The sequence below is a fragment of the Pinus tabuliformis genome, chromosome 6 (assembly GCF_031772625.1).
Source record: "Pinus tabuliformis cultivar Carrire ecotype Pingquan chromosome 6, CPIR1, whole genome shotgun sequence".
Taxonomy (NCBI): domain Eukaryota; kingdom Viridiplantae; phylum Streptophyta; class Pinopsida; order Pinales; family Pinaceae; genus Pinus; species Pinus tabuliformis.
The window spans coordinates 1,347,080,787-1,347,103,900 of record NC_142292.1 but is presented as its reverse complement, the minus strand read 5'-3'; the positions used below and the strand labels follow the sequence as shown (position 1 = coordinate 1,347,103,900).

Genomic DNA, 23,114 nt, shown 5'->3' with positions numbered 1-23,114 from the left:
CTGAATCTGATCCTCCCTACCTACCGTGAGAAGGGCAATTACGTCCTCTTCCCCCGAGCTTCCACTCCAGAGCAGTATGTACAGCTTGTCAGACTCAAGTATCTGGCATCAGCACCACCGTCCAGCGAATACCATCTGAATATGATCTGTTCCGGAGTCTATACTGGCACATGCCCAGCACAGGAATTACTCCTTGGCAGCGTCCTCCCAGTTCCACAGACCTTTCTTTCTGTCCCCTTGGACTTTTCAGAAAGCAAAACCCTTCTTTCCCTTGAGATCCCTCTTTTATCAGGAAAGAAGGGGGTAACTGTCATAACTGTCTCACAGTTAAAATTAGTTTCAACCAAGGGTGTTACAGACAATGGCACGAGACCAGATTAAGGTAAAGTTGTGCCTGACTGTTTCTGTGGTTGCACCACTCATCCCTTCTGTGAGACATCTGATGTTCCTCTCCAAAATACTGTGAGACATCTGATTTTCCTCTCCAATCTCCAAATTAGTTAGATTACAAATAACAACGTTGGGTTTCTTTTTTTCTGGAGGAGTTTTCTACAACAGTGGAGAGACGCTAAAGGACGCTAAAAGGGAGCCTGTCTTCAGTTCTCGTGGATTTCTATGACTTTGCAGGTCGTTTGGACATGCACAGAGGAGGAGATTCAAATCGGCCCGAAGAGTTGAGTGTAATGGACTGTAATGATGATGGTGTGGAATAACAAATAAATAAGGAGATTGCAGGGAGCACAAGGAGATAGGGTTGATTTTGGAGCCATGTTTGTTCTACCGCTACAGCCTTTGAAACTTGGGAAGGGAGGAAAATACGTAAGGCTCAGCATGGTTTGGTCTACGGGGAGGGGTGCCTTCTATTTATCAGAGGTAGAAGGCGATATCAGAGATAGAAGGCCATCGCTGATTTGATTTGGAGTTGGATATCCTTCTTAACTTCAATTCTTTTCATATTTTTATTATTATATAAAATAAAATCTTACTATTGAGTACACACAAGGACTTTTAGTTGCTTTGGGCATCGTTGCAGGGAAATAGATATAATTTTTTATTATTATATAAAAAATTTAAAATTCGATTGTAGCCACCGAAAACGATGTCTCCACATGCATCACTTCAAGAAATTATATATATATATATTTTGCATGGCAAGAATATATATTGTTATTTATGGTTTTAGAGAGATTTATTAAAAATAAAAAAGACTTATTCCATTATTTTATAAAATGAACTATGCCCTTCATAGTTTGCCAGATATAATGTGTTTGATAAATATAATGTTAAAAACCTAAATTATATCTAATAGGTTAAAATTAATATTTTATTTAAAAAATATTAAATAAATTAATATTATATATTTTTATTAAGAAAAAAGCCCGGAGTATGGTATTAAGGAACCCCGACCTACACGGCATGCATCAGTTAAAGGAATTGTATATATATTTATATGTTATATTATATTATATTACAGTGAGACCACCATAGTTGGCCTCAATGTTCCACACAACGTGGAGGGTGTACTGCTGAGATTATTCAACCTGGAGGGAAGGCGTACCTGCTCAGATTATTCAACCTGAGAACATGGTAAACTGCAGTTCATCCATTTCGATCATACTATCAATGTAAACAACCCCTTCATGTATTTCTTTAGTTTCCGTAAAAAAAATAATGTTGCTCCGACCAAATTGTTTACTTACACAGTGGGCAAACAGCGATGAATATATGCAGAGCCCCTGCTGAAGCTTGCATCTTTGTTCAAGAACATAGACAAAAATTAAAATTAAAATTTCAGTTTTACAACATTAAAATAAAAATCAATATTTATTATAAAAATAAATCATTTTCTTAATAAATCATTTTCTTCATAAATATCAATTTCAGTTTTACAACATTAAATTAAAAAACAATATTTATTATAAAAATAAATCATTTTCTTCATAAATATTTTTAGTAAAACTAGATTCCTCAAGGACGGGAGGTGCACAGTCAAATTTATATTTTACTTGAAAAATGCATGAATAAATTACTATTCTCTTTTAAAGAAAGGTATTTTTTTTTTAATATTATTTATAAACATCCAGATTGGAAGTGTAGATTGGCAGATTGAAAGTATAGATTGGAGATGTCATAGGTATGTTTTTCTATATAAATATTCATGTTTTTCTATATAAATATGCAAATTGAAGTATAAATTGGAGATGCCATGCCTAATTTTTTACTTTAAAATTTTATTTTGTATAAAAATATTTTTAAATAAAAAATAATTTTTTTTTTAATCTTATATTTTTAAATAATTTTTTTTAATATTAATGTATTTAATATTTTTTTATTAAAAGACAAATTTTAACACATTATATGATGATATATGTTTTATACAGCAAACTATTCTTCCCGGGCGGGCATCATTGTCAGACGGGAAACACACCCGATCCCATACCGACCGACCTCGATATGTGAAATCGTCTTACGCCATCATCATTGTCAGACGGGAAACACACCCGATCCCATACCGACCTCGATATGTGAAATCGTCTTACGCCATATGTACTGATCTTTCTCGGGAGACATGGTCAAAGCCCGCTTTGAGATCTGAAACTCAAAGGATGCGTAAGCAGGCTCGACTGTTAAGGTTGCCATCTCAAAGGATGCGTAAGCAGGCTCGACTGTTAAGGCCGCCATCACCTTTAGGTACTCGATCATAGGGAGAGGATGCGTAAGCAGGCTCGACTGATAAGGAAAGGTCCGGCAGGGCTCGACTGTTAAGGACCCTTTAGGGTGCTCGACTGATAAGGGAGAGGACCCTTTAGGGTGCATTAGCACACTCGACTAATAAGGATGCGTAAGCAGGCTCGACTGTTAAGGACCGGAGGCGCTCGACCATAGGACCTTTAGGTACTCGACCATAAGGATGCGTAAGCAGGCTCGACTGTTAAGGACCGGAGGCGCTCGACCATAGGGAGAGGACCCTTTAGGGTGCGTTAGCACACTCGACTAATAAGGAAAGGGGGCTCAGCAAACTATGAATAAAAACAAAAATATAAATATAAATCTATATATATAATTTCTTTGAATGATGCATGGCCACATATCATATGTTTTTAACTTCGACTTTATCAAACACATTTTATACGGCAAACTAGGTATAAAAACAAAAATATAAATATAAATCTATATCTATAATTTCTTTAAATGATGGATAGGGCCACATATCTTTGAGACTATAATCGAATTTCAAACTTTCTACATAATTTTTTATATAATAATAAAAAATTATATTACTTTACAAAGCAAGTAAATATAAATATAAATCTATATCTATAATTTCTTTAAATGATGGATAGGGCCACATATCGTTTTGAGACTATAATCGAATTTCAAACTTTTTACGTAATTTTTTATATAATAATAAAAAATTATATTACTTTACAAAGCAAGTAGAGCTATATAAAAACTATATTAGTTTACAATATAAAAAAGTATATTAGTTTACAAAGCAAGTAGAGCTCTTTTCCGTATTCAATGGTAATATTTTACTTTTTATAAAATAATAATAAAAAATTACAATGGCTTGCCAATATTTTACTTTTATAGAATAATAATAAAAAATTAATAAAAAATTACAATGGCATTTTACTTTTATAAAATAATAATAAAAAATTACAATGGCTTGCCATGTACATATGAAAAAACTGAAGTTAACTTTTTATATAATAATAAAAATTTATATTACTATTATATTACTTTCCATGCACAAATGGCCAAAACAAGTGGAGCTCTTGTACATAGTCAATAGTAATATTTTATTTTATATAATAATAATAAAAAATTACAATGGCTTGCCATGCAAATATGGAAAAAAGTGAAGTTAAGAAAGACATATATGGAAAAAGTGAAGTTAAGAAAGACATGTAACTTCAAATCAAATCAGCCATGGCCTTTTGATCTCTATTTAATAGAATGCATCCCTCCTCTTAGACCAAACCATTCCTTCTTTTGCTACGCCTTGCGTATTTTCCTCCTTTGCCAAGTTTCCCTCTGTAGCTGTAGAACAGAGAACAGACATGGCTCCACAATCAACCGTATCTCCTTGTGCTCTTTGCAAACTTCTTATTTATTTGTTATTGCTTTTCATGTTACCTAATTTGATGCAATGCAGACCGCTTGTGCCCAAGATTTCAAGGCCGGATCATAAACCCGTTGATGGGTTGAGAATAGATCTTGTGCACAGAGATTCATCACTTTCCCCATTGTTTCCAGGGAATATTAAGTCAACTGAACGAGTTAAGCAAGCAGTGCAACGCAGTCAAGAGAGGCTGGAAACACTGCATAGATCTGTAGTTCTGAAGGTTGGTCAATTGGCCCACAAAAGTTCAGGAATCCAAGCTCCAATAAGTGCAGGAAGTGGAGAATATACGATGAAGGTAGAAATTGGTGAGCCGTCATTATCATATTCTGGAATTCTAGACACAGGTAGTGACTTGATATGGACACAGTGCTTGCCCTGTGATAATTGCTCTAATCAAACCTATCCAATCTATGATCCTTCCCAATCGTCCACTTATAGGAAGGTCTCATGCGAAAGCCCTGAGTGCCCGTCAAACCCTAACTTTTATTGCTCTGCTGGTATGTGTCATTACATGTGGGAGTATGGTGATTACTCCACCACCTCAGGGATCCTTTCATACGACACGTTTACCTTTTCATCAGAGTCAGTGGACCAGATTGTCTTTGGTTGTGGGCAATACAATGATGGCCACTACGCAGCACACGGAGGTGTAGGCTTCGGACGAGGTTCCTTATCCTTAATTTCACAACTTGGGTCATTAGGTGCTAATAAGTTTTCTTATTGTCTCCAGGGTTTTGAAGAACCTTCGTACATGGTCAGCCCTTTGTTTATAGGCCACAGTGCTACTTTGAATGCCGAGGTTAATGTCAGTTCAACTCCTTTTATTCAAAACGCGGCATCAAGTTTCTATTTTCTTTCGTTGGAAGGAATTAGCCTTGGAGGTAAATTATTAAACATCGATGCATCTACTTTTGATATTCAAGATGATGGTAGTGGTGGATTTATGATAGACTCCGGAACCACATTCACGCTTTTGCATGAGGATGCATATCAAGTTTTGAAGAAAGCATTGATCTCTGCCATTCACTTTCCGCAAACCGATGGCTCTGGACTCGGACTAGACCTCTGTTTTAACTTAGGTCCTGACTATCACTTTCGGCTTTCCTCTAATCAATTTCCTACTATGACTTTCCACTTTAAGGGAGCAGATTATGTTTTGCAGCCGGAACACTATTTCTACGTTGATGACACCACTTTCTGCCTGGCAATGCTTCCGACTTCCCAGATCCAGATGTCCATATTAGGGAATTATCAACAGCAAAACTACCATATTCTCTATGACAACGGAAACAACATGCTCTCTTTTGCACCGACGGATTGTGATTCCTTGTAAGCAACCACATCGACAGGTGTTTTCTCATTATCAGATGAATAAGGTTTTGTTTCATCCAAAGAAATTGTCATACAATTTTGAGTCTGTTACTGTTACTAGAATTTGTTTTCGAGTGTGTTACTGTTACTAGAATTTGTTTTTGAGTCTGTTACTGTTACTGTGACAGTTTTTTTGAGGACTATACGCAAATAGTAATAAAGTTTGTTATTCTGATTTCGGATTCATTGAACCATGGTTCCCTTATTGTGAATATTGATAAACTCTTGTGATTACGGAAAGGACTCCTTATTGTGAATATTGATAAACTCGTTTGTTTTTGAGTCAGTTACTATTACTGTAACAGTCTTTTTTTAAGACTATACGCAAATAGTAATAAAGTTTGTTACTCTGATTTCGAATTCATTGAACCATGGTTCCCTTGTTGTGAATATTGATAAACTCTTGTGATTACGGAAAGGACTCCTTATTGTGAATATTGATAAACTCGTGATTACTGAAAGGACTTACTAGGTGGATTCAATCATATATTATTTTGATATTTATTATTTTACATTGAATATTGCATTTATAACAGTATTGAGAAATATGTTTATTTTGGAATGTTTTTTCAGAATTTTAATTCAATAATTAATATTCAATTATATATTATTTTGATGTTTATTATTTTAGATTGAATATTGTATATATAATTATGGATTTTTTTTTTCCAAGATTTTTAATTTTAATAATCAATTAGTGTAGGAATTTAATTTCATAGAATCTTATAAATATTATACACAAATCAAATAAAAGATGGAGATTTATTTCCAAAATAGATATTTTTTTGTCTTTTTAATTAAATTTATTAATTAAAAAAATAGCATACAAGTGTCATACGAAATGAGTAAGTGTTTTTTGAGCATGTGGTATTGATAAGCCATCGTACTTGTCAATTATATTGTAACAAAACACATTTATAGCTTAAGAATCTTAGTGATAAATCTTTATGATTAAGAATCTCATTATATGTTTTTTTAAACTAGTATATGTCAAAATTATATATTAATTATTTTTATTGTTTAATAATTTTTTGTTTGTTTTTGTTAAACAGAATTATAATTTACTTAAAATTTAGATTTTTTAAATTTTAACAAATTGAGATATATGGTGAAATGTATGGTGAAGTAACCATTTTAGTTTATTATAAATTAATGTTTATAGTGAATTACTGTATTTATCGTAAATTAATGTTTTTATTGTAAATTAATGTTTATATGGGGAAGTAAGTGTTTTAGTTTATTATAAATTAATATCCATATCATAAAGTAATTGTTTTAGTTTATCATAAAGTAATTGTTTTAGTTTATTATGAATTAATGTACTGTTTTAGTTTATTAATTGCCTATAAATTAATATTTATAGGCATAGCCATGTAATTTATATAATTTCGTTACTTTACATTATAGCCTTATTTTTATGATAAATTAATGTCTATAGGCATAGCCATGTAATTTATATAATTTCATTACTTTACATCATAGCTTTATTTTCTTAGAGCACAAGAATGGAGTTAACCTTATTGCGTGATTCAATAAAGAGTCACTTAAAACCTTAAACTCTGAAATAATATAAAGAGTGAAGTGCAGTACCCTTAGCTGTTGTTTTCTGTTTGATTTTTGGCCAAAATGGCAACGAATTTCCTGGGAACAAGATTAGAAACATAATATCATGTACTCGAGTTGCCTAAGAAATATATGAGGAAGTCCATCCACATCGATTGAGTGGAAGTTCAATTCTCATCTAGTGATTGGACTATTGACAACAAGAGTAGACTTCGTGCCACTAACGATATGGTTCCCGAAGAGCAATGGGTTCACACAATTTTAAAAAGAGTGTTTATATGCATGATTTGCTCAGGGTGCTTGTTTCCTACCCAAGCAGTTGGTGGAGAGGGCACCAGCAAGGTTCCCAATATCTCCCAAGGATCTTCTTTGTTATCAGAAACTCTAATTCTTTCAATTTGATGGGATTACATACATTATTAAACGCCCAATACTTGCCAGCTAAAGTAAACCAATAGAGGAAAACTCAATTGAAATCACATAAACACACTTATCTCATAAAATCACTTGTAACAAACAAATAGAGAAACCCAATTGAGATCAATTTTGTGAGAAGAAACCGAGAATTAGCCAATGAACAAAAACATAAAATACCCTGTAACAAACTAATAGAGGAAACCCAATTGAAATCAATTTTGTGAAAAGAAATAGAGAATTAGCGAAAGAACAAAAATAACAATGGAAATGAAGCCTCAGTTCTTCAATGGTGGCCCCTGAGTACATGGGGATGAATGCCCCTTGCTGTAATTCATTCAAACTCCATTCGTAGAAAACTTGTTTCCCAAACTGAACACTTGACTTGATGGACCCTATTGTTTCTTGATGTTGTTAGAGTGGGGCCTATTATTTCTTGATGTCGACATAGTAGGGTTTCTAGAAATAATGAAAACTTTGTTTCATACGCTAAAAAGCCCCAGTGTGAGAAAAACACCGTGAAGATGCAGAGAAGCTTCTGATGTATGGATTCTGTTATGTTAAATAACTTGACCAAGAGTTATGATTATACCCTGTGGTTTGAAGCAGATTTCAAGGTATTTGATCTTTCTCCAAATTTGATATAGATTCACTTATGCTCTTCTAAATGCATTTGAGTAAAAACAATTGCCATGAAACAACTATTGCATTCTGCAACTGAGTTGTGATGGAATTGCTCTTAGTCTCAACCTACTCTACTGACAGTGTTATGCTTCTACCAGCGAATAGAGATCCAATTGATATCAATTTTGTGACAGGAAGAAACTAATGAATATGGAACCATTTAATAATAACTAGTATAGATCCATTTTAAATACTGATCTAATATGAGTAGAGAGGGATCCAATTTCTTCACTTACAATATTTTTTTATGAACCGACATTATTTAAATATTTTGTATAGTTTATTATTATTATTTTTTGTATTTTAATTTTTTTAGTTTTTATTTGGGCGGACATGATTAAAATTTCAACTTTGAGGACGGACAGACAGAGTTACACATCATACTAGGCTGTAGAATAAACCTCTCAGCTCAATAACATTGTTATTAGAGATGAAACATCGGTTCTTCAAGCACAAAGAGAAAAATACCCTGTGCTCTAATTCACTCAAACTCCATTGTAGAAAACATGCTTCCCAAACCAAACAATTAACTTGATAGACCTTATTGTTCCTTGATGTCATCAGAGCAAGGTTTCCAGGTATGATGAAAGCTTTGTTTCAATGAGCCTCTCAGCTCAATAACATTGTTATTAGAGAAGATGCTTGCTTTGTTTCAATGAGCCTCTCAGCTCAATAACATTGTTATTAGAGAAGAAGCATCGGTTCTTAAAGCACAAAGAGAAGAATACTCCGTGCTCTAATTCGCTCAAACTCCATTGTAGAAAACATGCTTTCCATACCCAAAAATTAACTTGATAGACCTTATTGTTCCTTGATCTCATCAAAGCAAGCTTTCCAGGTATGATGAAAGCTTTGTTTCATACGTTGAAAATCCCACGTGTGAAAAAAACACCATAAAGAGGTAGAGTATCTGATTAACAAGATGATTGTGAAAATACCGACGTGTGAAAAAAACACCATAAAGAGGTAGAGTATCTGATTAGCAAGATGATTGTGAAAATACCTGAATGCATGGATGCTGCTATATTAAATAACTTGATCAGGAGTTATGATCATGCCCAATTGCTAGAAGCAGATTTCAAAGTATTCGATTCCTTTAATGCTCTTATAAATGCGTTTAAGACCATAGCCAGGAGACAGTGATTGTATTGTTCAACCAGCCAGGTTGTGGTGAGGTTCCTTTCATTGTCTCAACTTACTCCACTGACAGGCATAACTGGGAAGAGTACCCCATATCCTAATTCGCTCAAACTTCATCACTAAAAACCTGTTTCTAGAACCAAACAATTAATTGTTTCTTGATGTCATCAGAGCAAGGCAGGGCTTCCACGCATGTTGAAACTTTTTCTTGATAAGCTTAGAAGTCCCCGTGTGAGAAAAACACCATAAATAGAAAGAGAATCTGCTCAACAACATGATTGCAAAAAACTTTCAAATTATGAATCTTGTTTTGTCAAATGTTCATGCCCAATTGTTAGACAGAACGACATACCTACAAAAAACTTTCACTCTTGCCATGTTAAATGTTCATGCCCAACTGTTAGACAGAAGAACATGCCTACAAAAACCTTTCAAATAACCAATCCTGCCATGTTAAATGATCATGCCCAATTGTTAGACAAAGCAACATGCTCATCTTTGGGAATGATGCGATATTATGCATTGAGTTAATTATAGGTTAATTTTTTCCCAAATGAGGGAATCATTAATTTCAAAATCATTAACTTATTATTTAATGTTTATTGTTTGGTTGGTTTTACTTGGTCATGGTTATGTTTATGGATCCAATCAATAAATAGAAACAGATTCAAACAATTAATTTCGAAATCATTAATTTATTATTTAATGTTCATTGTTTGCTTTGTTTTATTTCTTCATGGTTATGTTTATACGATGGATCCAATAAATAAAAACAAATTCAAACAAATCATTAATTTATTATTTAATGTTCATTGTTTGCTTTGTTTTATTTCTTGATGGTTATGTTTATGCGATGGATCCAATAAATAAAAACAAATTCAAACAATTAACTTCACTTCTTTACAAAGTGACTGTATATTAAATCTCAAAAAATTTAAAATAGAAATGAATTCAAACAATTAACTTCACTTAATTAAATTTCAAAAGTTTAAAAATATTAAATAAAATTTAACTATGTAGTACCAATGGCACTGATGCACCCACTAAATAGAAACAAATTTAAACAATTAACTTCACTTCTGTACAAAGTGGTTGTATATTAAATCTCAAAAATTCTAAAGTGGTTGTATATTAAATCTCAAAAATTCTAAAAATATTAAATAATTGTATATTAAATCTCAAAAAATCTAAAAATATTAAATAAAATATGTAGTCCCAATGGCACGACTCCCACCGACATTAAAAGTTTAGAATGGAAATTATACAGTATCGTGAGACTGAGAAACAAAAACAATGCATAAGCGGAAAAGTTACGCCCAACACTTCAATTAAGCCCCTTTTAATATGGGAGACAGATTAGATAGATTTTATCTGATCAGTGTTCTCGTCAATTTTGTGTTTTAATAAATAACAAAAAATATTTTTTTCAAAATTAACGTTAAAAAACGAAAAGTTTATTTTATATATGTTGTCCTTGTCAATTTTGTATTTTAATAAATAACAAAAAAATATTTTTTTTTTTTTAAATTAACGTAAAAAAACAAAAAGTTTATTTTATATATGTTGTCCCTGTCAATTTTGTGTTTTAATAAATAACAATTTTTTTTTCCCTAAATTAACGTAAAAAAACAAAATGTTTTATATATATATAATATTTTATTTATAAGTTAGATTACTTAATTTATATATAAAATAGTTTTTTGTATTTGAATATAATTTCGATTAAGATTGTGAGTTTTTGTTGTTTAAAATATAGTTTTGGATGCATAAATAGATTTGGCACTTTAAAAAACTCCTTGAATGCTAAAATGATGCAAATTAAATAACTTAAACTCAAGTTTTTAAAAATATCTACCGAATTTTGATTAAAATTAATCATAAAAATTCATCTATTAGTTAGAATTGAAAAGAAGAGAAGCACCGAGAGGAAACGGCAGGGACAAAGATCGCAGATCTCTCCCTGATCGATGCCGCAGAGGAGAGAAGGGGCGGAGCAACACCGGATGGATCGAGCAATGGCAATCGAAGGTGCAGTTTTGAGTGGGGTTTGGATCCGAGGGCCACTGTAGCGCAGGGTGGAGTGCTCGAAAATCAAAAGAGCATTAGATATGGGCTAGATCTGAAATGGCTAAGGTTACCTCTCTTTGCAAGCAAAGTATATCGATCTGTCACAAACGCAGTTGGATTTTCTCCTTCTAATTGTGACCCAGAGGTAGCCCCATGGACAAATCCGGTGCATGAGGAGATTAACACCTCGCTGTGGGAACTGAGCATCCGTAGGGGAGGAGTGGAGGTAGATCTGTGGTACAACTTGACAGAATGGAGGCTTGTCCTTCTAGATCTGAGGTATCCAGTCTCTGGATTGCCAACAATAGTGATCATGGCAATCAGATCCAGCCCTTTAATAGCCCACATTGACTGCAGGCAGTCTTTTTTCGTCCACAAAGCATTAATGCTGGCTTGACCTGAGCAATCCGGAGTGCGGCGACTAGATCCCGATTCCGCTAGTGTAGATCTTGAATGGATTTTGCAAGGACCTAGATCAATCCCTCTCACTATGAAAGGGAACTTAGATCACAGTCATGTCAAGGATCCAAAAGATCTGGCATACAACATATGGAACAGCTTGTACCAAAACCAGATCGGGAGGCACATTCACCAAAACCAGATTTGGAGAACTGATAACAAAAAGTCTCCTCTCATCTCTTGATCGCAGCCTCAGATCATAGAACAGAGCTGGCAATAGAGAGATGTGATGGTTGTGACGGATCAACGAAACATCCCAACAATAGAGCCTGAAGCACCTGCATCGGATATGCACGAAGGAAGAAAAAGTAATATCTTTATCAGATGCATGGGAGGGAACACAATATGCATCAAGATAGGGAAATGGGCGCCGAAAAAAACACTCAAACAAAGGATACAAGAAAGGACTAGAATCCCACCATGCAAACAACTCCTGCTCTACATTGGGAAAGTACTGCATGAGGAGCACAAGCTAAAAGAATATGGCATAGGCAATGACTCAACCATATGTCCTAGCACAAGACTTCGCGGAGGTTTTTCCGGCACAAGCTCAAAAGGACCTACTTCCTTCAAAGATGCAGTGAAAGGGAAGATGGAACCTCAAGTGAAAACAGAACAGCAAGCTATAACCCCAGGGGCCTACATTGTCGAGCAGACAACATAGAACCATGTATTAACAATCGGCATACCTGAGGTAAATCAAATACATGTTGATTATTTAACTAAAGCAGTGATATGCAGGTTTAATGGTTTTTGGCCCAAACTGGAAGCCCTTCGTCAATGGATTTACTCCATATGGACAAAAAACTGTGATATCCATCTCTATTCAAAGGGATTTTTTATTGTCAAATTCGACACCATAAAAGACAAGGAATATGCATTGCATGAGGCACCATGATTCTGGGGTAATGCTGGCCTTCTAATGACATCTTGGTTTTTGGATTTCGACCCAAACAACATGGTGGTTTCCAAAATGCCAGTGTGGGTAAAATTATATAATTTACCTCTACACGTTTGGCACTACAAAGTATTGGAAGGCATCGGCAATGCCTTGGGGACATTCTTAAAAATAGACAATGAGCAGCTATCCAAAGATATCTATACTTTTGCCAGGATTTGTGCGGAGGTGGATCTCAGTCAAGGCTTACCAGATCACATTCTCTTATTCCATAACGAAAAGCAATGGGCACAACAACTTGATTATGAAAATACTGCTTTCCGCTGCTGCATATGCCGACAAACTGGTCATCTTCAGAATGAATGCCCACAAAACAAAAAAGATAGGAAAAGAAGACAACCACCAAAGCCGAAAGGATGGTAGTTTTCAGCCACATGGGCAGAGGATATAGAAGAGGAAAAGAACGCAGAAACCACTAGTGTACTTCAAGAAGCAGAAGATGGAAGGAATAATCCAGAAATCAACAAAGAAAGTTTTCCACACAACCTACAGAATGATGAAAATATGATTGAATATGCAACAGATCCAAAACAAGCAACCCATAGCAGCGATATGAGAAACACACCCTTGGGCAAGAAATTGGAGGCAGCAAACGAGTATACTCCACTGCAAGCTCAGATTCTGAAAAAGAAATCTTGGCTGCCACAAATGAAGCACAAATGACTATTGTAACAGCCATGCCTAACAATGAAGGCTGGCGGAAAGTGGAAAAAAAGAAAGGTGGGAAAGCATAGATAGACAACTAATGATTATTAGATCCCATATTTTCCAGGACAAGTTTTGATACAGCATATGCTATTACAACATCTACAACATGTAATTTTACTCAATATGAATAAACTTACGATTTTTTCAGTGGAAAAAAAGTGGGTTTTGGTTTTAATTTTTATTTATTCTATTTTATTTTTATTTGACAGAGTCAAAAATGTCTACATAACATAATAGGACATGAATCAAAACATCAACTTAAATAATAAGTTGTTATAGATACCAAAGAATCGATTCAAAGCTATCCACATCACACAAGCCTAAACTCATAAATAACAGGAGATTACAACATCTCTTCCATACTAGACGGGAGAGTTTTCGTTGATATAATTTCAAGTAAGATTGTGAATTTTTGTTGTTTAAAATACATTTTTGAGTGCATAAATGGATTTGGCACCTTAAAAAACTCCTTGAGCACTAGAATTGTGCAAATTAATTAAATAACTTAAACTCAAGTTTTTAAAAATCTCTACTGAATTTTGGTTAAAATTAATATGTTCCTAAAGGTGAGTTATATGTTCTTAAAGATGAGTGATGTAGTTGATCATATAGGCTCACACGGGCACTTTGGTCTAGGGAAAACTATGGCTAAATTGCATAGGCATGCGTATTGGCCCAAGATGCAAGATCATGTAGCTTGGTTCATAAGAGGATGCATGCTTCATTTTATTAGCATGCATAGAGACATGAAACATGGTCTATATTATCCCTTACTTGTACCTACTCATCCTTGGGAAAGCATTTCCATGGAATTTGTGGGAGGTTTACCTATAACCAGGAAGGCGCATGACTACCTGTTTGTGGTAGTTGATAGGGTTAACAAGATGTGTGTTCCAATGCCTTGTAAAAATATCATCAGCAATAAAAAAGCAATAAACTTTTCCGTTGGAGAGGGCTGGGTGCAATTTCGGATACCGAGGAGTATCATTTCATACAAGGATACAAGATTTCCCAGTTCATTCTGGACTACATTATGGGAGAAGATGGACACAAAGTTGAAGAGATTTACAACATTCATCCACAAAAAGATGGGTAGACAAAAGTAGTCAACAATACTTTGATGTATCTTTTAAGGGGATACAACCAAAAGCATATGAAGACCTGGGATGGAAATCGGTATATATACAACATTCTTACAATAAAGAAATGCATACTTCTACAACAAAGTCTCCATTTGAGATTTGTTTTGGATATTTTCCACCTTCACCTTTGGATATTGCATATGGGAAACAAGGAGGAGTGAGGGAAGATCTTACAGGAGATGCTTTGAGGGATGAAACATTTATAGAGAAGATTAGGAAGATCCATATATAGGTACAAGAAACACTGCAGAAGTCATAGGAGAAGTATAAGGCTAGGCATGATCAACACAAAATAGAGAAGTCATTCAAGGTGGGAGACAGAGTATGGTTATAGTTGAACAAGGAGAGGTTGTAGGGGCTCCGTAATAAAATCAAGGCTTTGAGGTATGGTCCCTTTGAGATACGAGAAAATGTGGGTGATACTGTCGATCAACTCATTTTAACGCCATATATGTACATTTACTCAGTTGTGAATGTAGAGAATTTAAAAATCTATGAGCCTTCCATTCTAGATTAGGAATATGAACATGTCCTACCTTTTGTGGAGGGTTTGGCACCAAATTCTCAGGTAGAGTTGACAGAAGATACAGTTTTGTAGAAGAGGTCCAAAACGACAAAACAGAGCAGCATGACTTTTGGTATATTGGATTGACGAGACAACTTCTAGGCAAAGCTAAATGGTACACCAAAGAGAAGGTGGAGGAATTTTTCTCTCACCTCATTTAGTAGAAGCTTTTGGGGACCAAAAGCCTCCAAAAATGGGGAGGTTTGATCTAGATTAGATAATTATATTGTTTGTCATCCATCTCAATGCATTTGGAGTGGAAAAAGTGGAGGAATTGGCTCATGGAACTGTTTTTACTGGAGGGACCTAGTTTGGAAAAATGCGGTCTGAAACATTTCAGGAGCATTTTGTGCCATCAAATGACATTTTTGGGGGGTAAAACTTTATTTATATAGTGATACACCATTTCATGTTATTCTACACACATATATCTTTCCAACGATGTAAGAAGCATGTCAATCTGAGTCTGTATGAAAATATTATGCCACTCAGAAGTTGACCTTCTTGTTTTCACACCTATAGTTCAAGAGGATGTTGATTCAACCCCTATTATTCATGGAAAAAGGATTTATCCACGTGATTATGATGTAAAATACTCTAGAAGAGTATATATTGTAACTCTAGTTAAAAGTTGATGTAGTAAAAAATAACCGCTAGTAGGCTGTCGGGTTGTGTTATAACCAGACCATTAGGAGGAAGAGGAACAAGGTTAATTTTAGGGGCGAATAATCGCCCAAAGGCGAAATTTAAGGCTTTTTATATTTTAATGGGGCGAATTTTTAATTAAAATAATATTTTTTTTTATATAATTAGCCCATATTTTATTTAAAAATTAATTAATTTTTTTATTTTAGCCCAGGGCGGATAAACTAACCGAATTGTATTTGATCAAAATAGCCCCATTTTGATATTTGTGGAATCATATTTGATCAAAATCGCCCCCATTTTGATTTACAGTTTGGATTTTCTGGTTTGGGAGTGGTTTGTGAGGGTCGATTTGGTCCCGGGAGTGGTTTGTGAGGGTTGATTTGGTCATGGGATGTTAGATTTATTTTGAAATGGAGGGCGGCTACCTGTTTTGACGGATTCAGCCCGCTGTTTTAGTGTATATGGCTCCCTGGGTTCTTGTATAAAAATGGTTTTGAAATAGGTTTTTTCATCCTAGTTCACAAATCTAGCAGCAGCAGTTTCGGTGGGATATTCTTGCATTTTCAGATTTCAATCCGCTTATTCTTCTCTGGTTTCGGTATCCATTGTTTCTTGGATTTGAATGGCTCATGCCACTGCAGCAGCAACAACAAGAGTCGGTACTCTTGTTGGCTGAGCGCGAGAAATTAGGCCCCTTTATTCTCATGTTCGTGTAAAAGGTATATTAACTCTGTTGATATTCAAGCATGGGATAAGTAGCCGTGATCTGCACCATTTTTGCAGTAACTTTCTGGTCATTGTTGTTTTATCTGTTGCTTATATCACGCCTATTTCGTTAAATGTCCATTTCTTTTTCCTTTGGTGTTCCCTTTCATTTTGTTAGCTTTCTTATAGCTGTAGATTGTGCTCATTTTTGTGCAATCCAGATGTGTTCTTGGGTGTTTAATGTCAAAATACGCGGTCATTTTTATTTTCAGGGTTATTTTATCAGATGATAGGTTAATTTCAAATTTCAATTCGCTGAATATGTTGTGCTTCTTTGGCACAGTACGTCATATTGTTTCTTGCGGTGATAAGGGCCAGAGCAGTTGGTGCCGGCAATGATTGTTGGAACCTTCAACATAGGAAATCGCAAACATATGCATCGAGTGGCCTTGTCACATAATTTTGGTGTATCATATTGTGAGCTCAAGTTAATATGCAATGATATTTCTGTCCCTAATAATCTCTGATGGAAGAAATTCTACAGCGTACTATACTACTATTGTGGTTCTTGTGTTGATAAATCTCCTTTGCCCATTGAAATAACTACTTCAGCTAATTCTTGGTAACGATGGTCACACAATGCCCTATGAATAGTAGAATTTCCTTAAGAATCTGCAGTCCAATGAAAGAAAGTCCATCCATGTGCATATCGAAAGTTAATCCCAGTACCATCATCGATTGCACACTCAATTTGTTCTCACTGCTCTTCGCTTGCTGCTTTCAAACACAAAATAATATCTTTGACTATAACATCTTCATACATAGTATGATCAAAATTTGAACTTGGTTTTATTCCAGAGTGAAGCATGTGAGCAGATTGAGCATGCAACAAAATTTCCTCGTAGCCTTGCTTGGCATCCATAGACTCTAGAAGCGTTTCCATTCCCAATATTAGATTTCTCCTTATTATCCACAAAATTACCCTTACAGAATCAATTAAGACAATGTCATCTTTGTTGTTCGGGTCAGATTCACTAGAAGTATTTGAATATGGAAATTTTCCCATCTTTACAGAAGTATCTATATCCCACAATAATGCACAAGTCTCGTCAAACCCTGAGGCATCAATGTTATCCAAGGAAAAATCCATAGCTTCTTTTATCTGATTTCTTTCCAGGGTGAAGGCTTTCAATGTGTCTTCAAATCCGCCTTTTTGTTTGTCAATTGAGGAGCGCTCTAGATCAACCCACCCACTCTTTCCAGCAGTATAAGTTGCACTACAACCTTTCTCCTTTTCTAGACTTCTCATGCCTTCCTATTGGGATAAAAGTGGTGGTATCCATTGTCCACTTTCAGTTACCATGGTGAAAAGCCTTGTCTACGGTGTTTGAAGTAGTTTTTCTTGAGAAAATGAATAGGTCGGAAAAATGTAGTATGTATGCTCCTTTAATCTAAGGTCAACTAAGAAATTCATCAATTGAAGGTCACGTCCCCTTCCCATTATTTCTTGCTTATAAGCACAACTACAATCAACCACACACATTTCCATGGTGTCGATCATGTTCATTTGATGCTCATCGTCTTGGAAAGGAAGTGTAACCAATTCACCCTAGCTAAACTCTTGCATTTCATCCTCGGCTGCCTTACCATCTGCTTTGGTCATGAAAACAATGAAACTGATGTTCCATTGCCTTATTCGTTCTTCTTCCATTCTCGGCTGCCTCATTCTATTAATGGCATTAGGACTAGGCCAATCTAATGTCAGTGAAAGACAATTCTCATCCACCTGGCGCACTAGAATTTTTATATAAGGATTAGTTGTCTGAAGATCTTCATTATCAAGTATACTAATTGGCCTTCTACTTGAATTAATCTCATTGGCTAGTTCATCGAACCAACCTACCAGTTGTGAGACTACCTCAAAACTCAAATTTGCAAAATCCAGCTCTATGTCTGAAGATTCTTTTTGCACGATTGTTAACTTTGGATGTGAAATGACCAGGCTATGTTCCCTTGGAGTAGTATCTATAAGCACAGAATAGCTGGTGGAAATGAGTTCAACCATGGACTTGGAAGGACCTCCATTATCCCAAGGCAATTTTCTACTCCGACAACAACAGATAATTGTGGTATTTTCTCAAACAAATGTGTAGCCTACTTTTGCAGGAGTCTTCCAATTCTCTCTTGCCTCATTAAGAATACAACAATGTCACCAAAATCCTCCCTTATAAAATTATGGAAGACAGTTACCAATGTTGTGTTAATATAATCTGGTTCTACGTTGTAAATATGTAGAATTTATACAACATATCGTTGTTCATTAGCCATGAAGTTTGCCAAAACATTCAGTGCATCTTCATCTGGAGCTATAAGAAGTTATCCTTTTGTTCTATTCTCAAGTGACTGCTTGTTATTGGAAAGCTTAATCCCATGACAATGTTCTTTGAAAACCATATGTGTGAACATGGATTCAGAATCCACATATTGGTTTTGTTCTTCAGAAATGCATGTACCTGCAATAGACCTCAATTTAGCCTCTGCAACATTTTTTAGCATGACCATGGCAATTCCCACCTCGTTTATTGTTTTCTTATCATTTGGAAAATTGAAGGAAACTGTTTGAGAACCGTTGACATCCCCTGCATTATATATCAGTTGGATCCCACAAAAAGGAGCAGCAACCAAATTTACCATATTCCATTCCATATAAATACCCCCAGAATTTGTCAGAGCCTGAGGATGATTTTCCTAAATTTGAAGGTAGTTCTGGTAACAAGCAATTTCTTCGTCCACTTTCCCCATAAATTTTCAATGCATCACCCAGGTTATTCTATACCTCCAAAAAGATGGAGTCCATGATGATAGAATATTTCTAGAGTGGTAATGCCAACTCTTGTTCATAAAAAGCGTTGGATAAATACCCGAAGGCAAATAGATAGTCAATACACAATTGGATTGTTGGTTGGTAGCGCAAAATTACATCTTGAAGCTCTCTCATAGCCTTTAATACATTTCCTTGGCTCAATTGAACATCCAAATATAGGCTTCAACCTGATTGCCCCCTTATAATAAACAAGGGCCTTCTGTAAACCCCCTGCTTCCATTAATAGCCCAGCCAAGCACAAATACTCCAGTCCAAATGATGATGATGCTACGGGTCCCTCAAAAAGTATAAAAACTTCATTCACTAGGCAACGCAATTATTGCATAGTTCTAACTGGGGTAACTTTACCCTTAAATTCCTTTTCTGGCAGTGGCCCTTTCTGCATTGACAATTCTTACTTAGACAATATGTTCATTGAATTCTCCATAGGCATGAAAATAGATCATTTCTGCAAACTTCATTCTTACCTCTGAAATCCTGTTTATGGTTAGAATAAGCACCAGATTTTCAATATGGCTTCTTCCATTTGCCCAATCTATAATCAGTTTTGAATCCCCCATATCTTAGAGACCATCAATTCCTTTTTAAGTTGCACATTTCAGAAGTAACCATAAAGTGTAAAACTCAGCTCTATTATTAGTCCTCTGGTCTGTTGCATACTTGAAAGAAACATAACGTTTTTCTATTAAATACAAAATGCTACTAGTTTCACATTTCCTTGGAGTTCCTTGATAGGCACTGTAAAAAAAAACCAGCCTTATTTTTGTTGATATGTGGAACCTTAAGAATTCTTGGACGTTTGACTTTTTCAGGTTTTCATGACCCTCCATAGGCATATCTAATTTGATGGCATACCTGAGTTGAAGGATTATCTATATCTTGGAATATCATGTGATAAAAGAAATTCTTGTATGTAGTGATTTGACCTTCGAAGTAATATATGCAACATATCTCAAATAAAAATTCATTTGTTGTCATTGGTGGCTTGCCAAGTCAATGAAAGCAAGGTGTTGTTATTACTCCCACTAAGGTTCAAGTCCTCCAATGACATGCTCATACCCATGATAATATGTGTGCCAATGCTTATGAGAAATGGGCAGATCCAGGTGTAAGTTTCATCTAATATTGGTAGAATAAACAACCCACACTCGTGGCATTTTAACCAAAGGGTTCTCTCATAGAATGGCAGTGTTTTTTATTTATTCACTATCCCCATGATAATGTGTGTGCCAATGCTTATCAGAAATAGGTAGGAAGTGTAAGTTTTATCTAATATTGGCAGAATAAACAACCCCCACTCTTGGCATTTTAACCAAAGGGTTCTCTCATAGAATGGCAGGGTTTTTTATTTATTCAATATCCCCATGATAATGTGTGTTCCAATGCTTATGAGAAATAGGTAGGCCCAAGTGTAAGTTTTATCTAATATTGGCAAAATAAACAACCCCCACTTCTGGGGTTTTAACCAAAGGTTTCTCTCATAGAATGGCAGGGTTTTTTATTTATTCAATATCCAAAATAAAGCAATTGCAGCTTCATTGTATTGATCGGAGGTGCTAAGTCAACCAAAAAATATTTCCTTATCTATTTTGACCACTCATCAAACATTCAACAATCAAGTTCTAGATGAATAAGACCACCACCACCTCATGCATCATCCGCTATTGAGTACTGTTTCAGGAGTTCAATTTAGACATCCAAGATAATCTCAGAAAGATAACATAATTGCAGATCATCTATCATAGTCAGTGAATTGAGTAGAAGGGAACCCTGATATGGTCCTGGAGTGCACCTGTTTGCAATCAGCAAAAGGACACCATGGTTCGCTGATATAGATAACTTTGGTGTTGGTGGGGTGTTGCCACAACCTTTTTTGAAAATGATCACAGATCATTGGTGAAACAAAGTGCTGCCTTGAATTTCCAGGAGCTTGTACAAACAAGATATTGATTATGTTCTGCAGAGATGTGAAAGAGAGGATGAGATCTATCACGTTTTGAGCATATGCCATGGAGACCTTTCTGAAAGACATTTTGCAGCCCAAAAGACTACACACAAAGTGCATACTGTTGGCCATCTGTTTTCAGAGCTATAGAAAAGTGCGCATGGTCATGTGATTATGTCTAGAGAATGGGAAAATTTTCAAAAGACAGGTGCTACACCCTTGTAGCTAGTTCTAGCCAGACCCTTTTCAAGAAAGGGTATTGATTTTGTAGGCCCTATTTCACCTGCCTCAAGGAATATGAGTTGTTCTTGTTTTCCTTGATTATCTTCTAAGGAAACTGGTCTAGAAATGAAAGAAGCCCCATCAGAGGATGTTGGTCTCTAAGTATATTTTTTGCTACTGGTCTAGAAATGAAAAAAGCCCCATCAGAGGATGCTGATCTCTTCTAAGTCTTCTAGATTAGTTCAATATTGTGTTTGGAGCCTTTTAAATTTATTTGGTTATTTCAAATAATAGAGAAATATAGGGTGTTTTAGATTAGTTGTTGATTGACATTATGTATCATATTTAGTTCTTAATTCTTATTTATAAGAAAGTTGTTCTAAGTCTTCAACATATTGGTAATTTTATATATTTATGAATAGTCTGATTGATTGAGTAATAGTGTCCTGTGTAGACACTCTTCAGATTAGACTAAGCTCACCTCAGAGATGCTTATTTCCTCAGTATTATGTCTCTCAATTTATTCACATATATAACAGATTTAGAATCCTTTGATTTTATACTCTGTTCTGGTTTACTCTGTTATTTTACTGTATACTTTAGAATCCTTTGATTTTATACTCTGTTCGGGTTTACTCTGTTATTTTACTGTATACTTGGTTTTATTTAGAGACCGGTATCAGAGCAGGTTTAAGGGGATTTTAGGTTTTTTATTTTTTTTTTAGTTTGCTTGAGATGGATAGCAATGTGAACAGTAGTACATAGACAAAATTTCCACGGTTTGATATCAACAATTATGATAGAATGTATGATATTTAGCATATCAAGATGAAAATTAATCATTTCTCTGAAGTTATTTGGAAATAGATTTCTGCATGCTGTAGTTCATGCTGCATTTATGGACTTACTCAAGCTGAGAGGAATATAGTAAAAGAGAATAGGAAGAAATACACTAAAGCCTTTTGTCTTATATAAACGGCAATGCGGGACTTCATTTTTTTGAAAGCTACAAAATCGATGTATGGCATACATTGCAAAACAAATATCAAAGCAGTAGAGCTGGTCAAACAAATATCAAGGCAGTATACCTTGTGGAGTTACAATATCTAAGAAGAGATATTGAATATTTGGAGATGAAGGAGCGCAATTCAATTCCTTATTTCTTTATTTTCACTATAAACTTGGTTAATCTAACTAAAATTAATAGAAACATTATTGAGGATTAAAAATGATAGTAAACATTATGACCAGTTTTTTTCCTTGATTTGATTTTCTGGTTGTAGTAAGATTTTTAATGGATTTAACTTGTGTGATTATTTGGAGATGAAGGAGCGCAATTCAATTCATGATTTGTTTATTTTCACTATAAACTTGGTTAATCTAACTAAAATTAATAGAAACATTATTGAGGATAAAAAATGATAGTAAACGTTATGACCAGTTTTTCTCTTTGATTTGATTTTCTGGTTTTAGTAAGATTTTCAATGGATTTAACTTGTGTGACATTTTA

At 34.9% G+C, this 23,114-nt stretch overlaps 1 pseudogene; it reads left to right on the top strand.

Annotated features, from left to right (window-relative positions):
- Positions 1–4,064: 4,064 nt before the first annotated feature.
- LOC149263624 (aspartic proteinase nepenthesin-2 pseudogene) lies at positions 4,065–5,462 on the top strand (annotated as a pseudogene).
- The last annotated feature ends 17,652 nt before the right edge of the window (positions 5,463–23,114 follow it).